The 16,134-nt window shown below is 37.9% G+C and overlaps 1 long non-coding RNA gene across 1 annotated transcript; it reads right to left on the reverse strand.

Moving 5' to 3' along the window:
- Positions 1–6,461: 6,461 nt before the first annotated feature.
- LOC131691718 (uncharacterized) lies at positions 6,462–12,583 on the reverse strand. Its single transcript, XR_009305838.1, has 4 exons — positions 12,411–12,583; positions 12,026–12,354; positions 11,307–11,606; positions 6,462–6,953 (listed from the first exon to the last, which is right to left on the reverse strand). It is a non-coding gene; the product is annotated as an uncharacterized LOC131691718 (long non-coding RNA).
- Between the last annotated feature and the right edge of the window lie 3,551 nt (positions 12,584–16,134).

A 16,134-nucleotide genomic window follows, 5' to 3' on the forward strand; every position in this document is an offset into this window, starting at 1 on the left:
TGATTTAGGTTTTTATCTTTATCTCTCAGATACCATTCAGTAATTTTATTTGGAGTTACTGTCACCGCTAAGTCAATTATCTTACGCGGAGAAGTCTTCCAAATCTTTTCAGGATCTGGCAATCTTTTATCAAAAAATAGCTGTGCTCGTTTCGGTTCTAGCGAGAGCTGTACTGTGGATAATGTGTTTGGATGTTCCTCCATTTGATGCCATTTGTATGCAAAAAGAATTAATTTCATAATGTAGAATAAATAAGGGCTTTCAGTTTTGGGGATCCGTTTCAAAATATCAGCTGTGGCAGCCGCATCAGTTTTTGAACATTAATAACTTCCATTATATTTAACAGAATGATTTGTTTTTTACATTGTCTTACTGCACTATCTGGGACTGGGTGTCATTCTATAATTCAAAATCAAACGATGTCACGTCTATGCGTCACTATTTTCAACGCTAATATTTCTGTTATTTGTGAATGGATTTCCGTCTTTGTACCACAAAAATTTAAATTCGAAATTAACTGAAATTATGTCCTATGGCTATATAATTTATGCATTTCAATAGTACACTATTGAATAATCCGAAAAATGAATAGATATCAGAAGCGTGAAATCTCCCATATATGATGCAGTCTATTCTGGGCAGAGCCGTCAATAGGGAACACTTAGCGACTCAATCAAATACCACGAGGATTATAATTAGAGGTGACGCAAGTCTGTTTGAGTCGATCGATGCTGGCATTCCAAACGAGCAACATCATGACTACATCGTCCAGAGAGTACAGTATGCTATAACTGCTATGGCATTTCTGCAACCCGCACACAGTTGAGCTGTGTAAAACTTGCATCCGTTTTTTGCTGTGTGGAAAGCTTATCGTGCGCTGCGCGAGTTTTACACTACAGGATGCGACGGGTGTGTGTGCTGCTTGTGAGTTTGCTAATTGAGATAAAATAATTCAGTTTTATGTTTGAGCGTGCATTGGGTTGAAGTGTGTTGTTACATTAGTAATTATTTAAGTTAAATTTGGTACAATATGAGATACAGCGAAGACCCGATTTTATCAGCCCCCGATTTTATCAGCTTCATATGAAAATTGATAGTTGATAGTTTGATGGGCTCTAGCAACGACGAACCAAGTTGAATTCGAGTAAATTCTTTCTTGATTTTTCTTATCTTAGAAATCTGAAATAAGCAAAAAAAATATTTTTTTTAAGTTTTGAGCTTCTTCTTAAGCGAAGTATAAGCTAAATAATCAGGAAAGGTTTTGAGGCCATGTCTAGGGACCAAAAAAGAATATTTTAACAGCTTCAGTTTCTTAAAAAGAAAGAAAAATATATGTCCCCATTTTATCAGCCTAAAATTTACCACGTTGATAAAAACGGGTTTTTACTGTATTTATAGGGAACGTGCAGGTATACACAGCCACACAAATCATGACTGAAGATAAATGCACACTGCGCGCAAAAGTCAATGGTTGGCAACAATGATTGGAAAACGTCAACAAAAGAGAGGAAAAAAGCAGAAAAGAACCTCGTGTTCGGTGGAAGGCTCTTATTTTCCTGGCGGCGCGAGAATGCGGACGTGTCCGTAACACGATACGGGAAAGAGAAGGTGACCGCAGTGAAACCGCGTGTTCGTGTCGAATAGAGGGGGCCAGCTGACAAAATCAGGTCCCGGTGTGCGGATGCGCGGCGTGAATTTGAAACTTTCCAGATTGTGCGAGAAGGCCGACGTATCCGTAACACGATCCGTGAAGATTAAGGCATCGGGAGTGAAACCGCGTGGTAGTGTCAAAAGGGGACTAAATTTGCCAATTCGGGCAACCAGGTCCCGGCGTGAAAGTACGCTACGTGAACTTTACTATTCCGGGCTATGCGAAAGCGCGAACGTGTCCGCAACACTATCCGTGAAAACAACAGCCGGAATGAAACCGCGTGGTAGTGTCGAAAAAGGGGTTAAGCTTTCCGGTGGGTGCAATCCGGTCTCGGCGTGAAAGCGCGCGACCTCCTAGCAAATGGCGCTACCCGATAGGAATCCACGTCATGCATCGGGTAAGTCTGCACAATTTCCCTAACACCTCTCTTGCACCTTTGATAATATATGCATGACACGGCATTTTGGGCGGTTTGGTGATCCGGACGTAAAGGAGACCCGAACATGGCCCGTCCATTTTGGGAGCTAGCCATGATAAGCCTATTTTATTTAAATCATAACAGTGTTTAAGGTGAAGGTATGTGGAAGCCAGGAACGCACGCTTGTTGCGAGGCACCGACGCGCTTGTTAACATTGAGAAAAAAGGGAATTCGAAGTGAAAATTCAAACGCACAAATGAGAGTTTACGGACATTTTCCTACGGTCATCTGCATATTGGCAGAAAATTTGAAGTTTAGTTAGTAAACGATTAAAGTTTCGCGGGTGTTTTTTCAGTGGTGTTTGATAAAAGTGCAATTGTTAAAAGCGTTCTGAAAATGAGAAAAAGAAAAATAAGTGTTTCGAAAAGAAACCCCAGGTGAAAAGAGGGCTGATATTTTCGCCCAAATCAGAGCTACAGATGGAATTCCGTCAAAAACTCGGATAGATTGTATAGGAAATTTTTTAGCTTCCTCAAGTAGCAGTTTCGTGGTACACCGGCAAGGTTAGTGTATTGAGAAACGTATGGTAATTGTTCCGAATCGAAAGTTTCGAAAAGAGGGTTAATTTCTTTTGGAAATGGTTCTAAATGGCTTATTTTATAACAAGCAATGAAAAAAATTCGGGGGGAAAGCTTTAAAGTAGTTTAAACTGGAAAAATAAGTTGTTCCCACTTACTTTACTAACAATGGCATTGCTCATGAGAAAGTGACGTTAAGGGTGAAGGTAGTGTGATGCGGCTTTGCCGCATAGTCGAATTCAAAGATTCGAAGCGGCGCAAAGCCGCCGAGAAGCCGACGGACGACGTGTTTTTGATCTTGCTATCGAAGGGTGAATCAAACCTGTAATCTACTCATTTGCCCGGTATACTCAAACATAGGGGCTATCCCTAGTTTAAGTCCGACTGAGCGGCAGCGAAGTCGGACAACACTTGAATGAAGCGATGTGGCGTAGCCACATTCGGCACTGACAACATTTTATTTTTGTAAATAAATACTATCCTATTGTTACTAAATAAAACATTGTCAATGCCTAATGTGGCTACGCCACATCGCTTTTTGTCATGCTGTCCGACTGAGCGACAGCGACTAAACTAGGGATAGCCCCTATGTTTGAGTATACCGGGCAAACGAGTGGATTACAGGTTTGATTGCACCCTTCGATAGTAAGATCAAAATCACCTCGTCCGTCGGTTTCTCAGCGGCTTTGCGCCGCTTCGAATCCTTGGACTCGACAATGCGGCAAAGCCGCATCACACTACCTTCACCCTTAACGTCACTTTCTCAAGAGCAATGCCATTGTTAGAAAGGTAAGTGGGAACAACTTATTTTTCCAGTTTAAACTACTTTTAAGCTTTCCCCCCGAATTTTTTTCATTGCTTGTTATAAAATAGGCCATTTACAACCATTTCCAAAAGAAATTAACCCTCTTTTCGAAAAAGCCGCGATTCGGAACAATTACCAAACGTATTTTTATATTTGTGTGCGGCGTAGGAGCTATGCTGTGGCTCGCTTGTATAATGTCCTTAAGGACATTATACAAGCGAGCCATAACATGGCTCCTACGCCACACACACCCCTCCACCCTGCTTAACCATGCATCTGACATGAGCAAATATAAAAATACGTTTTTCAACACACTAACCTTGCCGGTGTTCCACGAAACTGCTACTTGAGGAAGCTAGAACATTTTCCTATACAATCAACCCGAGTTTTTGACGGAAAGCCATCTGTAGTTCTTATTTTGTGCAAAAATATCACTCCTCTTCACTTGGGGTTTCTTTTCGAAACACTCTTATTTTTCTTCTCAATTTTATAGCACATTTTCAAATGCACTTTAATCACACACCACTGTAAAAATACCCGCGAAACATTAATTGTTTACTAACAAAACTTCAAATTTTCTGCCACTGTGCAGATGACCGAAGGAAAATGTATGAAAATTCTCGTTTGTGCGTTTGAATTATCACTTCGAATTCCATTTTTTCTCAATGCAAACAAGCGAGTCGGTGCCTAGCAACAAGTGTGCGTTACTGGCTTCCACATATCTTCACCTTAAGCCGAATTATTATTGTTACTGTTGGTAATGAGCCTACTGACATACACGTTTCATATTTCAAATACACGCGATGCGGACTAAACTTGATTTATGCCTACTGAGAGGCGGCGGTTTATTGGAGATTTAGGTGGGCGACGAGATTGAGTCATGTAAGAGCAGTTTCAGTTTTGATTTGTTTTCAAAATGTTGTGATTCTTGGTAGTTAACCCAAAAGTAATGTCATCTGGCCAAGAGAAAGCTCTGAAATGTTTATATTGTCGTCACAGGTTTTCAAGCATTAGTATTTTGTAACAATCAAATTCCCTAGAGCATATTCAGCAGCATAGTATTTTATCATGGAATTATAATTAGAACGGAAATAATCACGTCTCCAGCAGAGCGTTTCATGTATTATTTCGAACAGTTTAAAACTTTAGAACTGGTATATGCTGCCGTTCTCTTTGTTGCTTAATCTTAAACACGTTTAGAACGGAGTTTTCAATTTATAGATAGTATTCAGCACATACACTCTGGTTTGATAGATTGTGGAAACTTATTTGGAGTCAAGTAACAACCTAATGACACGTTCTGGAGTGGTTCATTTTTAGCTTCATAATTTTGATAGTTTTATACCGAATTAAGTAAAATTTTAAAACTAGAACTTACTATCCCCAGCAGCAGGTTGGGCGGGTGTTCTTTTTAGTTTAAAATTCAAGCCACGTCTTAAACGTTACTGGACTCAGTTTACCCAGTCTGAGCGTCTGTATTACATATCGCATCGGATCATTAAGCTATATGCTGTTTTTTTATTTTTTTCGACGCAGCTGACGTTAAAAATACGTAATCGAACACATTTTTGTACAAACAACAATAAATTTTTTTTTATAAAGTTGAAATACTGCGACTTGCCGTTAAACTACCTTGATCCCCATTCTTTTGCTGGGATAACTGTCAAAAATCATAACTCGTGTGGCTAAATTCACGTTTTTATATTTTCGTAGAAAATCCATTATAAGTCCGTATCAGCTTTTGAACAGAGCTAATAAGATTTGCAAACAAACTTTTGTTTTGCTGATTTCTTTTAATTTGTTATAATTTCAACACAGAAAATATTTGAAATTGATTGTACCAAGGGGAAAGATGTTGATTCATGTGTATCTTTCATTAAATTCAACTCGGCAGCGGAACATTGAGCGAAACAAGTTTGTTTACAAAAATCTCATTAGCCCTTTTGAAGAATTAATATTGAATTTTGACAGTGCACTACACTGATGTAGTCGGTGCAACACCCATTCAAACTTGGGTGTAATGTCTGTCTCTTTTTTTTGCACTTCACCGGTGTAGCACCAGGTAAAAATTAAAACGAAATGTTAAAATCTTTTACTGTTAACCCGAATAGAAATGTACAGTAACAAAACCATGATTTTCACTGTGACAGTGGAGTAATTTTACAATAATTTAAAGTAAATTCTAGTGTTATGCTACAATACAAAAACAATAAAATGCAATAGTAAATTGCAATGTAAAATCGACTTTTACAGTGAAAAAGCGGGGTGGTTCTGTATCTTATACTACCCAAGTAACCAATAAGCATTATAACGTAGCCTACACAGCAAAAAAAATCTTGTGATATCACATCAAAATCGCTGCACATCGCTCTTTAGATAGAGTAGTGTGATATTACACGATTGCATGGTATGTGGAACGACGTAAGCAAAATGATGTAATGAAAAGGATGTGTTCAAGAATGATGCATTGTACTCGATGTTATGGCGAACGATGTGATGACGAACGACATAATGTCGAATGATGTAATGGCAAATGACGTAACGGCCAACGATGTAATGGCGAACGATGTAAATGGGAACAACGTATAGCCAGTTGCGAAATAAACGCAGAATAAAATTTTGCTCCAAAAACACTTGATAAGGTCTTTTGTAATTTTGTCAATCTCATTATTTTTGGATGAAAATTTCGCACCCTAACGCTTCAATATATTATTATATGCGCCATTAAAATCGTTTGATTCATACAAGAAGTAACCTATCAAATTTGGCTCGCATAATAACAATATACGAATAATAAACTGGCGATTTTTAATCCAATCATATTGAGTTTTGAAAAAGCTACAGATCATATCAAGCATTTCTGTGGCCAATGTGTTATCCGGCGTTAATTTCGCCTCTGAATGAAATAGACAAGTCGCTCCAAAAGTATAAAATGCGGTGTGATATGAAAAACTTGTCAGCTATATCTTACATTAAAGCTAGTATATTTTTATAAATTTGGTATGTTCGACGAATCCATAACTTGTTAAAAACAAAACATTTTTATTGGAAAGAAAACTTTGCTATTTGGGAGACCATTGGACCAGTTTCGTGAACATGGTTGCAGAGAGTGGCAAATCGCTAACTTTATCATGCGACGATTCAAGAATCGCTGCTGGGCTTGAGAAGCGCTTAAAACTAATTTTGGGGCCATTTGACCACATTCCAGTGAATCCAGGATATGGTCCCAGAGAGTGACTTTTTGTTCGGCTCATTTTATTCTGGCTCATGATGTAACGGAACGTTTTGTTGATCGATTAATCGTTGCATCCAAGTGAAGATAGTTGCATTTCACACTGGTTGTTCAAAGTAGTTCCTGGAACGCCACATGGTCGCAGTAATTAAATCAAGTTTCGCATCAGAGTGCCAGTTGTGCGTCGATTTAAGCTGGTGGCAGTGTATTTGAAGAATCGTTAGATTTATTGTAGGTGGGGTACGTACACTGAATTCGATGTCATCATGCTGAATATAAAGGAAATAATATAAATTATTATTGTTTTACTGTTTACGATCCGTCTGTTCTTTCGAGATCAACGAGATATTCTAAGCTGAACAATGTCTGGTCGCTTCTGTCTTCACAATTAAATATTTAAATATTCTTGTTTTTAATTTTTCGGTATATACATTATAAAACCCTCAGGTAGGCCTATAAAAATCGATTTATTTTATTTTGTGATGTAATAAACCTACCAAGAGAACATATTCTTTGGAAAACTAATTAGCCCTTATCAGCGCTATCAAACCGTCAACCAAGAATTAAATTTGAAAATCTTTTTATCCGCTAAATACATGCATCGAGCCGCAAATCATGAACAGTTTTTGTTCGAAGCTCCTCCTCTTTGATGATGAAAGTAAACTGATTTCATTCGATGGCCAGCCTATTTCGCTTCGAACGCAAACTGAACCAAGTAAAAAACCGGAGTCGTATGCGAGTGCGGCATCATTCGTATGTTAGTGTGTTACACTCATACTGGTAACATACGGTCGTCTGGTGACGGTATAGGAGGTAAGGCTAAGAAAAAGCAAAAATCCCGCTTGGTTCGTGCCGGTCTCCAGTTGCCTGTCCATCGTTTGCTGAGAAAGGGTCACTACGCCGAGCGTGTCGCTACCGGAGCACCCGTCTACCTGACAGCAGTGAATATCTTGCCATCGAAGTGTTGGAGCTGGCAGGAAATGCTGCCCCGGATGACAAAAAGATCAAAAGAAGGCCTACGCAACTGAAAAAACATACTTTCTTTCCGAAACAACGAGAAAACCACCCTTTTCAGGGCGACTATTTTCTTCGCATAAAGAATTAAATTGTTTTCACTAGGAGCCCACGGCGCCATGTAGGAAACGCCATGTAGCGTGTATGTCGCGGAGCTGGCTGGTTCTAGCTTCTGACAAATACTTCATTTTTCATCTCAGTTCAATCGATGCTCTCCAATCAATGAAACCAAGTACACCTCGTTCTACCTGGTGGAAATACAAAGAAATCTTTTTGCTCTGGCTAACCAGTCATTTCAGGTGACATTTGTGTGGGTCCTATCCAGGACAAATAAAAGGCTGACGAATTGGCTAAAAAGGAGCCATAGAAGGAAATGTTCTCGAGAGACCGATTACGTACAATGAATACCTCAATATCCCTCAACAGAAGGCCCTTTCTGTCTGGCAATCGAGATGGACCATGGGCGACAAAGAACGATGGCTACATTCAATAATGCCAAAGGTCTCACTTAAACCTTGGTTTAAGAGTTTTGATTTGTTCAGAGACTTTATTTGTTTCACAGCAAGACGCAAACGCACATCATTCGCGCATAGGGCTTGCCGAGAGCGCCCTATGTCATTGTGGTAAGATATCGACCATATCGTATGGTCATGCTCAGGACCTGACGCTGATCATCGCAAAACCAGAGCACAACTGAATGACATGCTCCAAACCCGGGGAAAATCACCCAATATGTCGATCCCGGAACGCCCTGGCAACTTGTGAAATATTTTTCCAAATATGCCTTTTCTTTAAGTCCATCCAATGTTTAACCCAAATTTCAATATTTAACGTTTCTTTACGACTTAATACACTCAGTAGATATCTACACTAGTTCCCCTCTGACCCATTCTCGTTATGGACTTATATCTGTAGCTTTTGTTGCTGATATATTGGCTGTAACGAGAATTGGGGTTTTCTCGGTACAGATGAATCATCTGTGGCGAGATTCGATGGCGGACTGCAGCAAAAATCTCGCACGGTTTCCCAAATAGTGGACGCAACACACGGATCCTCCCACCAGTAAGGAAAATTCACCATCTGTCAGCGATGGACAACAACAATCGCACGACGAACTGAAGCATCGCATGAAACCACGATTTATCCACCCCTACTAAAGGAAATAATATAAATTATTGTTTTTACTGTTAACTATCTGCCTGTCCGTCCGAGGTGGATCAGATTTTCTGAGGCGAACTTTGTTTGGTCGAGCCTTTCTCCGCAATCCAAAATTTGAATATTTATATATCCTTGTTTTTAATTTTTTGGTATATAAGTTCTATAAAATATCACTGTTCATGATGTTAAAAATACGAAATAAATCAGTAGTAAATTTATATACAGTACTGCAACAATCACACGGGGCTGGGAAAGTGAAACAATGGATATGATAATGGGAGCCTCACGACCAGTATGCTTGGTGCGAAAACTAAAATTCTTCGCCCGACAGTCCGGCTTGAACCTTCCGGTCACAAATCTTGATAGCTCCTGGTTTACCTATAGTATTTCAACAGCAACAGTCTTTCTCAAGACTACCTATATTTTTTCGACAATCATTCTTTAATAGCTACTTTTTTATACTCATTCAGTCTTTTTCAAAACTAAAACATTTTTCAAGAATAATTCAGCCCAAAGAATTATTTAATTCTTCCAACATGTCTGGGTCATCACAGAAAGGCCGTGCGTTATATATAAAATTTGTTATTGTCAGTTATTGTTATTTACCAGTCTGCAATCAGATTGTCTCAACAACCTATTTCTGCAACCTATGTACATTAACTGTACACCTACCGTCTCATCCTTGCACTTGTCAGTGTGTGCAGTGCTTTATGGTCGAGTTTATGGTCACACCTATGACCGCGCACCCGGCTTCTCATGAACGTTTTGGCGGCTCAAAGGGCTGTCCTTCCATGTTGCTCAGGGATACATTGCTCCTATACACATCCATACATACAGGCATACATTCATACATACGAACTTACATACCTACATATCTACTGTTTGGCACAAGTTTGTTGCACAGAGCGTGCAATGTAGTGTCATCTAGTCTGCTCAATTCTATGGAAAATCATCCTACCATCGCCTTGCAAAATTTCGCATTGAATCCGTTTCTGACTCTTCTTAATCTCCTTTTTGTCTCCTAGGTCCGAAGCGGATCAACCGACTATTAAGGGACCAAGCATAAATTACGTAACGCAAAAAATGGCCCAAAATTGACTCCCCCCTCCCCCCATGTAACAAATTGTCACAAATTTCTCTATACCCCCTCCCCTATTACGTAACAAATTCTTTGAACAATTTTTTTTTCTTCAGTGAAAACATGTTACGTAACGTTCTAGCTTACTCCCCCTCACCCATATGTCACAACATGTAGCAATTTGTCGTACCCCCTCTCCCCTAAAAGCATTACGTAATTTATGAATGGTCCCTAATGGATACGGTAGACATACTAGCAGTATTAGTCCTTACTAGCGAATACTTTTTCCTACAAATGTGCTGTTTCACCTTGATCTTATAACAGAATTCGATTATCCCTGTTCCAATCAATATTCGTATTCATTACGATATGGATCAGGCAAATCCTCATTTTTTTCTATTATCATTATGCTGAGTAGCTATAGGAGTGAAGGCATTTTAGGGTTTCACAAAAAGAATCTCTGCCTATAAAGGGCATGAGAAATATTTATCCATTATTCCCCATAAAGTTTGCTCGAACCGAATGTCCATCTGATTCGACTCGAACAGACCACACCGACCCGAAAGGGCTGCATATCATTTCTAAGAGTCTGTGTGCTTGGTCGAATTAAATAATCATAAAAACAAATCCTGAATAATTAACTAACATTTAACTACTCATCAACATGATAAAGGCAAATATCTCAGAGGGCTATTCCACTGGAGTTGCTCTTCTAGACATCGAAAAAGCCTTCGACAGTGTGTGGCACAAAGGATTCATTGCCAAAATGTGGGATTTCAATTTTCCAATTTACATAATAAAGATAATTAAAATTATTAATCTTAATATGTAGCCTTCGTTACTATGCAAAGAGTTGAGGGGTAAATGTTAAAGCGACCGATTTATTAATAGAAGAGAAAGTAAACAATGAGAATCTCTCATTGTTAGATATATCTTTTAGAAAAAGCCTCGAGATTTTTCGTTGGGACTATGGTCGCATTTGCGATGGCGCCGCTGACATAAGCACAAGTTTACGGGTGATAGACCACTAGTGGCCAATTCTTCACAAATCTGAGGGATAACCCACTAGCAAATGAGAGGTTGGGACCGTGTATAAAAGGTGGAGTTAGTGTTTTGGGAAAATTGGCGGATCGATATTTGTTGGAGGAATTTGTTTATAGTGCCATGCCTGTTAGTCTGTGGTATTGAGACAAGCTAGTTTTACGAAATATCTTAACTTTCGAACCATCCGTGTTATAGTTAATCTTTTCACATTATAGAATAAATGGATTATATAGAATTACTAGCTTTTGTTGTATTTTTTTTTAACTGGAGAGGCGCATTTAGCAGACCCTTCATGTACCTAAATTGTTTTCGGAAACTAGGTGCTTACCTCGCTCTAAGTAGCGATATTGTCCCCCGCCGACCAGTCATTATTTAATTAAACCCTGAATCACTTGAAGGTCTGGTGTGTCGTCTCTTTTTTTAGTATTTTCAATATAAATCATTCGTAGTTGACTTTGAAAGATCCCTCAAAAAGCAGCAAAGTTCGCCAACATCATTCTTGTCTTCTCGGAGGGTGTGTTTGCACTCGCCCTCAAACGCGTGAAAGTTTTTACGTAGCTACTCGAGGTACTCGTTCAACAAGGGCATTGCCGTACATGAAGAACACGTTGAACACGCATACACATATCTGGAACAGAGTTGGTCGGTGTTAAGTCAGACCGAACTGTTATAGGGCTTAAGCACTATTTACACCTATCCGATCCGTTTCAGTGCCGGTTCAGTACCGTGCACGGACACAAACATTCTATCATACACATCAAATGCATTCATACTAATCCGTGCACCGGACAAGTGTGGCTCGCATTTGAAGTATATGAAAGAATATTGGCGCCCATGCACGGTACTGAATCGGATCGGAAAGGTGTGAATATTGCTTGTCTTAGCCGGAAATTGATTAGAAATTTAAACCCAAATACAAAAATCGATTCCGAGTCGAAATTGTTTCCTTTTAACCTAAGTTCTAGTAGAAACCAGCCAGAACTTTGAATCAAATTTCGGCTGGGAAATAGAGGACGGTTTGCAACAGTAAATCTTATAATTACTTACTTCCACTTTGATATGGCTTTCGTTTTAATTCTTTTGCTCGCTGTTCAATATTGCACATAATTGCATTTTCACTGACTCATTCATGTTAACCAATCGAATAATAAACTCCGGGTCCTTGGTTCCGACTATAGATGTCAACGCCCCCGTCTCTAGCAGATGGTTCCCGTTTATTTTCATTTTTCCACTCGTAGATCAACTTGATTCGATCGAGCAACTCCAGTACGTCCTGAACTGCTGTTGTCGAATGAATTAATATGGGTTTCATGCGGTAATTCTCCAGCAAACAGTCAATGAGGCCGTATTCCAGCAATGGATAAACGGCCCAAAAACTAGAAAAATGCATTATTAGCTCAATACAAAAGTAAACAAGGCACAAAAAACTTACGAAGTTTTCAGATTCTTCCGGCCGAACATATTTTGTTGGTTCATTATTCAATCGTGCACAGCGTTTAATTATCAAAGTTTTTGTTACTTTTATGCTAGTTTTATCAAAATTTAGAAAAACTAATTTTCGCATCCTACTGTTAGAATAACGAAGGAGAAAATGGACGAAATTGCTCATCACCGCACTGAAAAAAAAATTATACTGTTTAATATAAGTTTGGTGCGTGCGATATGACAATATTTGCGTGTAAAGAGTGATGTGCACTGTATTGAGTATAATAGGTTTGTTCCAGTACACGGAAGTCACTCCGGAGTAAACAGGAGCAAAAAATCTTTGCTCCTTTTTACTCCGGTTTGGTACCAGAAGAAGAAAAAAGAGAAGAAGAGAGTACAGGAACGATTTTCTCCGGAGTACTTCCAGTTTCTCCTGGTACTGGAACAGACCTAATATCACACCAAATCGTGTAATAACATACATTTGCAAATAAACAATATCACGCGTCACAACGGAACAAACTTCCATCAGATTGATATTACACGCTTTTAACTGAAACATTTTGTACATCTTTTTCATCACAATATTATCTCAACTTGAATGCAATATCTAGTGAAAAAGATGCAATATTCTATGAGCGTTGTTTGCATATGATATTAGGTGATCCAAGTATAATTGCATCTAAAATCGTACAATATTGCAATCTATTTATCATTACGTCTTAATTTGATGTGCATCAATGGATATCGCATCGACAATTATTACAATTCTTTTTGCTGTGTAATATCTGTTTTAGATCCACATATAAAGCTGTCCTAAAAAGCCGTGAAGCCCTAAATACTTATATAATGCTGGTAGTATGCCAGAAAAGGCGAAATATAGTGTTGTTACTGTGCAGAGATTGACAGCTCGTTTCTGCAGTACTAATGTTATTATATAGCACCAGCGAACAAATGTCAAATTTGAAAGCCTTATATTGGCACTACTAATGCTATTAAAAAGTTTCAGTTGGCTCTCATTGTCCGCCATGGTTTTAAAACCATTTCTTATGTTTCCTTTCGGTATGATGAGCAAAAAGGAAAAAAAATTAAAATAAAATGTTCTGTTTAAAACCGCAATTGACTGTGTTCTAATGCATTGTAACGAATTTCCTTAATGGGTTTTCGTTCTCACATGATATGAATGTTTACGAAAATTACCTTTAGTAAGTCTCGAACTGAGGTACCTTGCCTCGTCCTTCACGGTAAGTGCGCTGCGTTTGCTCCCTGGACTATATTGCATATGTTCGATTGAAATGAAATATGCCAAATATAATCTTCAAGAAAAGTTGCATAACAAATAAACCCACAGCATTACAATAGCATTATATCGGCTTTTTATTTGCTCTATAATGGCATTAAATGCACTTGTGAAGCTTACATGCTTTAAAGATCCTTGAAGCATGTACGCGTTATATCAGCTTTATATACGCATATAGAGCAAGCGATAATGCTATATGTCGGCTGTGCAGTTATGCATTATTGATGCTAATATAGAGCTTTATTGCGTTGTTAATGTTGTAATGGAGTTTCAATGCAACATTAGTGCAAATGTGTAGCCAATATAGTGCAATGGCTTAATGCTTATGGTTACTTGGGTACGTTCACACTACACAATTAAAACATGTTATAATAATCAGCACCAGAAAAGTGTCATCAAGATCGCGTTAAAACACGTTTCAACTCGTAATGTGAACTCTCTGAAGCAGCAAAATTTGATGTGAATTTAATGTATCAGTTTTTTGCTAAACAGTGAAATTGATTGTTATACTACGTTCACACCACTAGTTAAAACGTGTTTTAACGCTATCTTCATGACATTTTTCTTGATGCCAATTGGGTCATTAAATGAGAAAAAAAAGTCGTTTTTTATTACTTACATCGATAAAGCTGATTTTCGTGATTGCAACAATATTTTTTTCCAACTCAGGAAACGTGAAAATAATATTAAAATTTAAAATAAAGGAATATGTTGACAGTCTGGATTTGACACTATAGGAAGGGTTTGACATATCGAATTTCACGACAAATGATGCCCTGTCAGAAAAAAATAAGGCATGTTTTCTCGGTTTTTCCACAGGGTTATTTTTATTTGACATAAACACCATACATTGCATATAGTTTTTTTTTATTTTGGGTGTTGTCCTGATAGGCCAGATGTAAACAACCGCTGTTTTCCTATGTATGGTTGCCAAGTTTACATTAGATTTATTTTAAAAAACAAAAAAATCGTTTTTACGTATTACAACGAAATTATTTTTGAAATCATGTTATATTATGTATATTGGATTGGAAATTTATCGAATGGAACGGAAAACTATATATAGCTTAATGACCCAATTATTATAACATGTTTTATCTGGTTGTACGTCATTTCCCGGTATACCATTTCCCGGAAAACTATTTCCCGGAATGTACCATATCCCGGAATATCGTTTCCCAGAATGTATCATTTCCCGGAAAACCATTTCCCGGTATGTATCATTTCCCGGAAAACTATCTCCCGGAATGTATTATTTCCCGGAAAAACCATTTCGCGGAATACCATTTCCCGGAAAATAAAAAAACTCGTACGTCACCGACCAAACTTATTTTTAGAAGACCTTCTATGCAGCTAATTGTGTTCTAGGAGATTTTACCTACTTTAGAGCATGAAAAGTTGTTTGAAAATATTTTCAATTTTTTTATCTTGAGTGGTTATTGTGGTCAGGCATTGTAATTCTCTCTCACTCACGCAAGAAGAGGCTTATCCGATTTCCAACTTTTCCGAGCTAAGATATAAAATATATTCTCCGTCTCCACAAATTGCGTGAGAATAAATTTTCCGGATAAAGTTTATTTGATTTTTTCCTTCTCACCGGAGAAGGTGATAATATTTTAATTTCAAATTGCAGCAGATTATAAAACTCATTCTAAAGATTTAATCTTTTCGATTCCGCGATGTTAAGAAAATTTATTTAAATTGATCACTATATGAACAGCTTACGAACGATTTTTGATTTTGAACCAAAAAGAAACCTGGAAGGATTTAAAAAAAATCAAGTGGGGAATAAAAAGCATCCAAATGGATGGGATATCAATGAATTAAATGGGTATCAAAATAGAAACAAATGCCTTCCAATTTTCCCACCGCAGGTAGTGAAAGGGTGAATAAATTCCATAAATTTATGACCGTCTAATTCCTGACTAACAGGCCCTATATTTTGCCTCATATTTGTTCCAAATTTTGCGGATTCAGTTAAAATGGTATATTTTCAATTCTCTTACTATTTTCAATCGATTCCTTCGAGTGGTAATCTTCGGTGAAAAGCGTAATACACCACCGTAGAATTTTTAAGATTTGTAAATTTTGTTATTGAAATAAAATGATATAACAGAAAATGGAAGGCGAACAGAATACCTAATTGTATATATTATTAATTCTGTTCTATCGTTTTTATGTAAACTCCAAGCGTACTAAAAACTTCAAATGCGTTTTTTTTCAAATCCACTTCAAACCACGAGCTTTGAAATATTCACAGCATATTCTAAATAGACCTTTCTCGTCAAAAAATTTTATATGATAGGATGCTTCCTTTTTTATCCCCAATTCGTTACTGCCGATTGCCGCGATGATTTGGTACCTCTAACTATTGAAAAAATCAAAAATAGTGCAAGCTGCTCATTTAACCTCATATTCTGAATACCTATCT

The sequence above is a fragment of the Topomyia yanbarensis genome, chromosome 3 (genome assembly GCF_030247195.1).
Source record: "Topomyia yanbarensis strain Yona2022 chromosome 3, ASM3024719v1, whole genome shotgun sequence".
Lineage (NCBI taxonomy): Eukaryota > Metazoa > Arthropoda > Insecta > Diptera > Culicidae > Topomyia > Topomyia yanbarensis.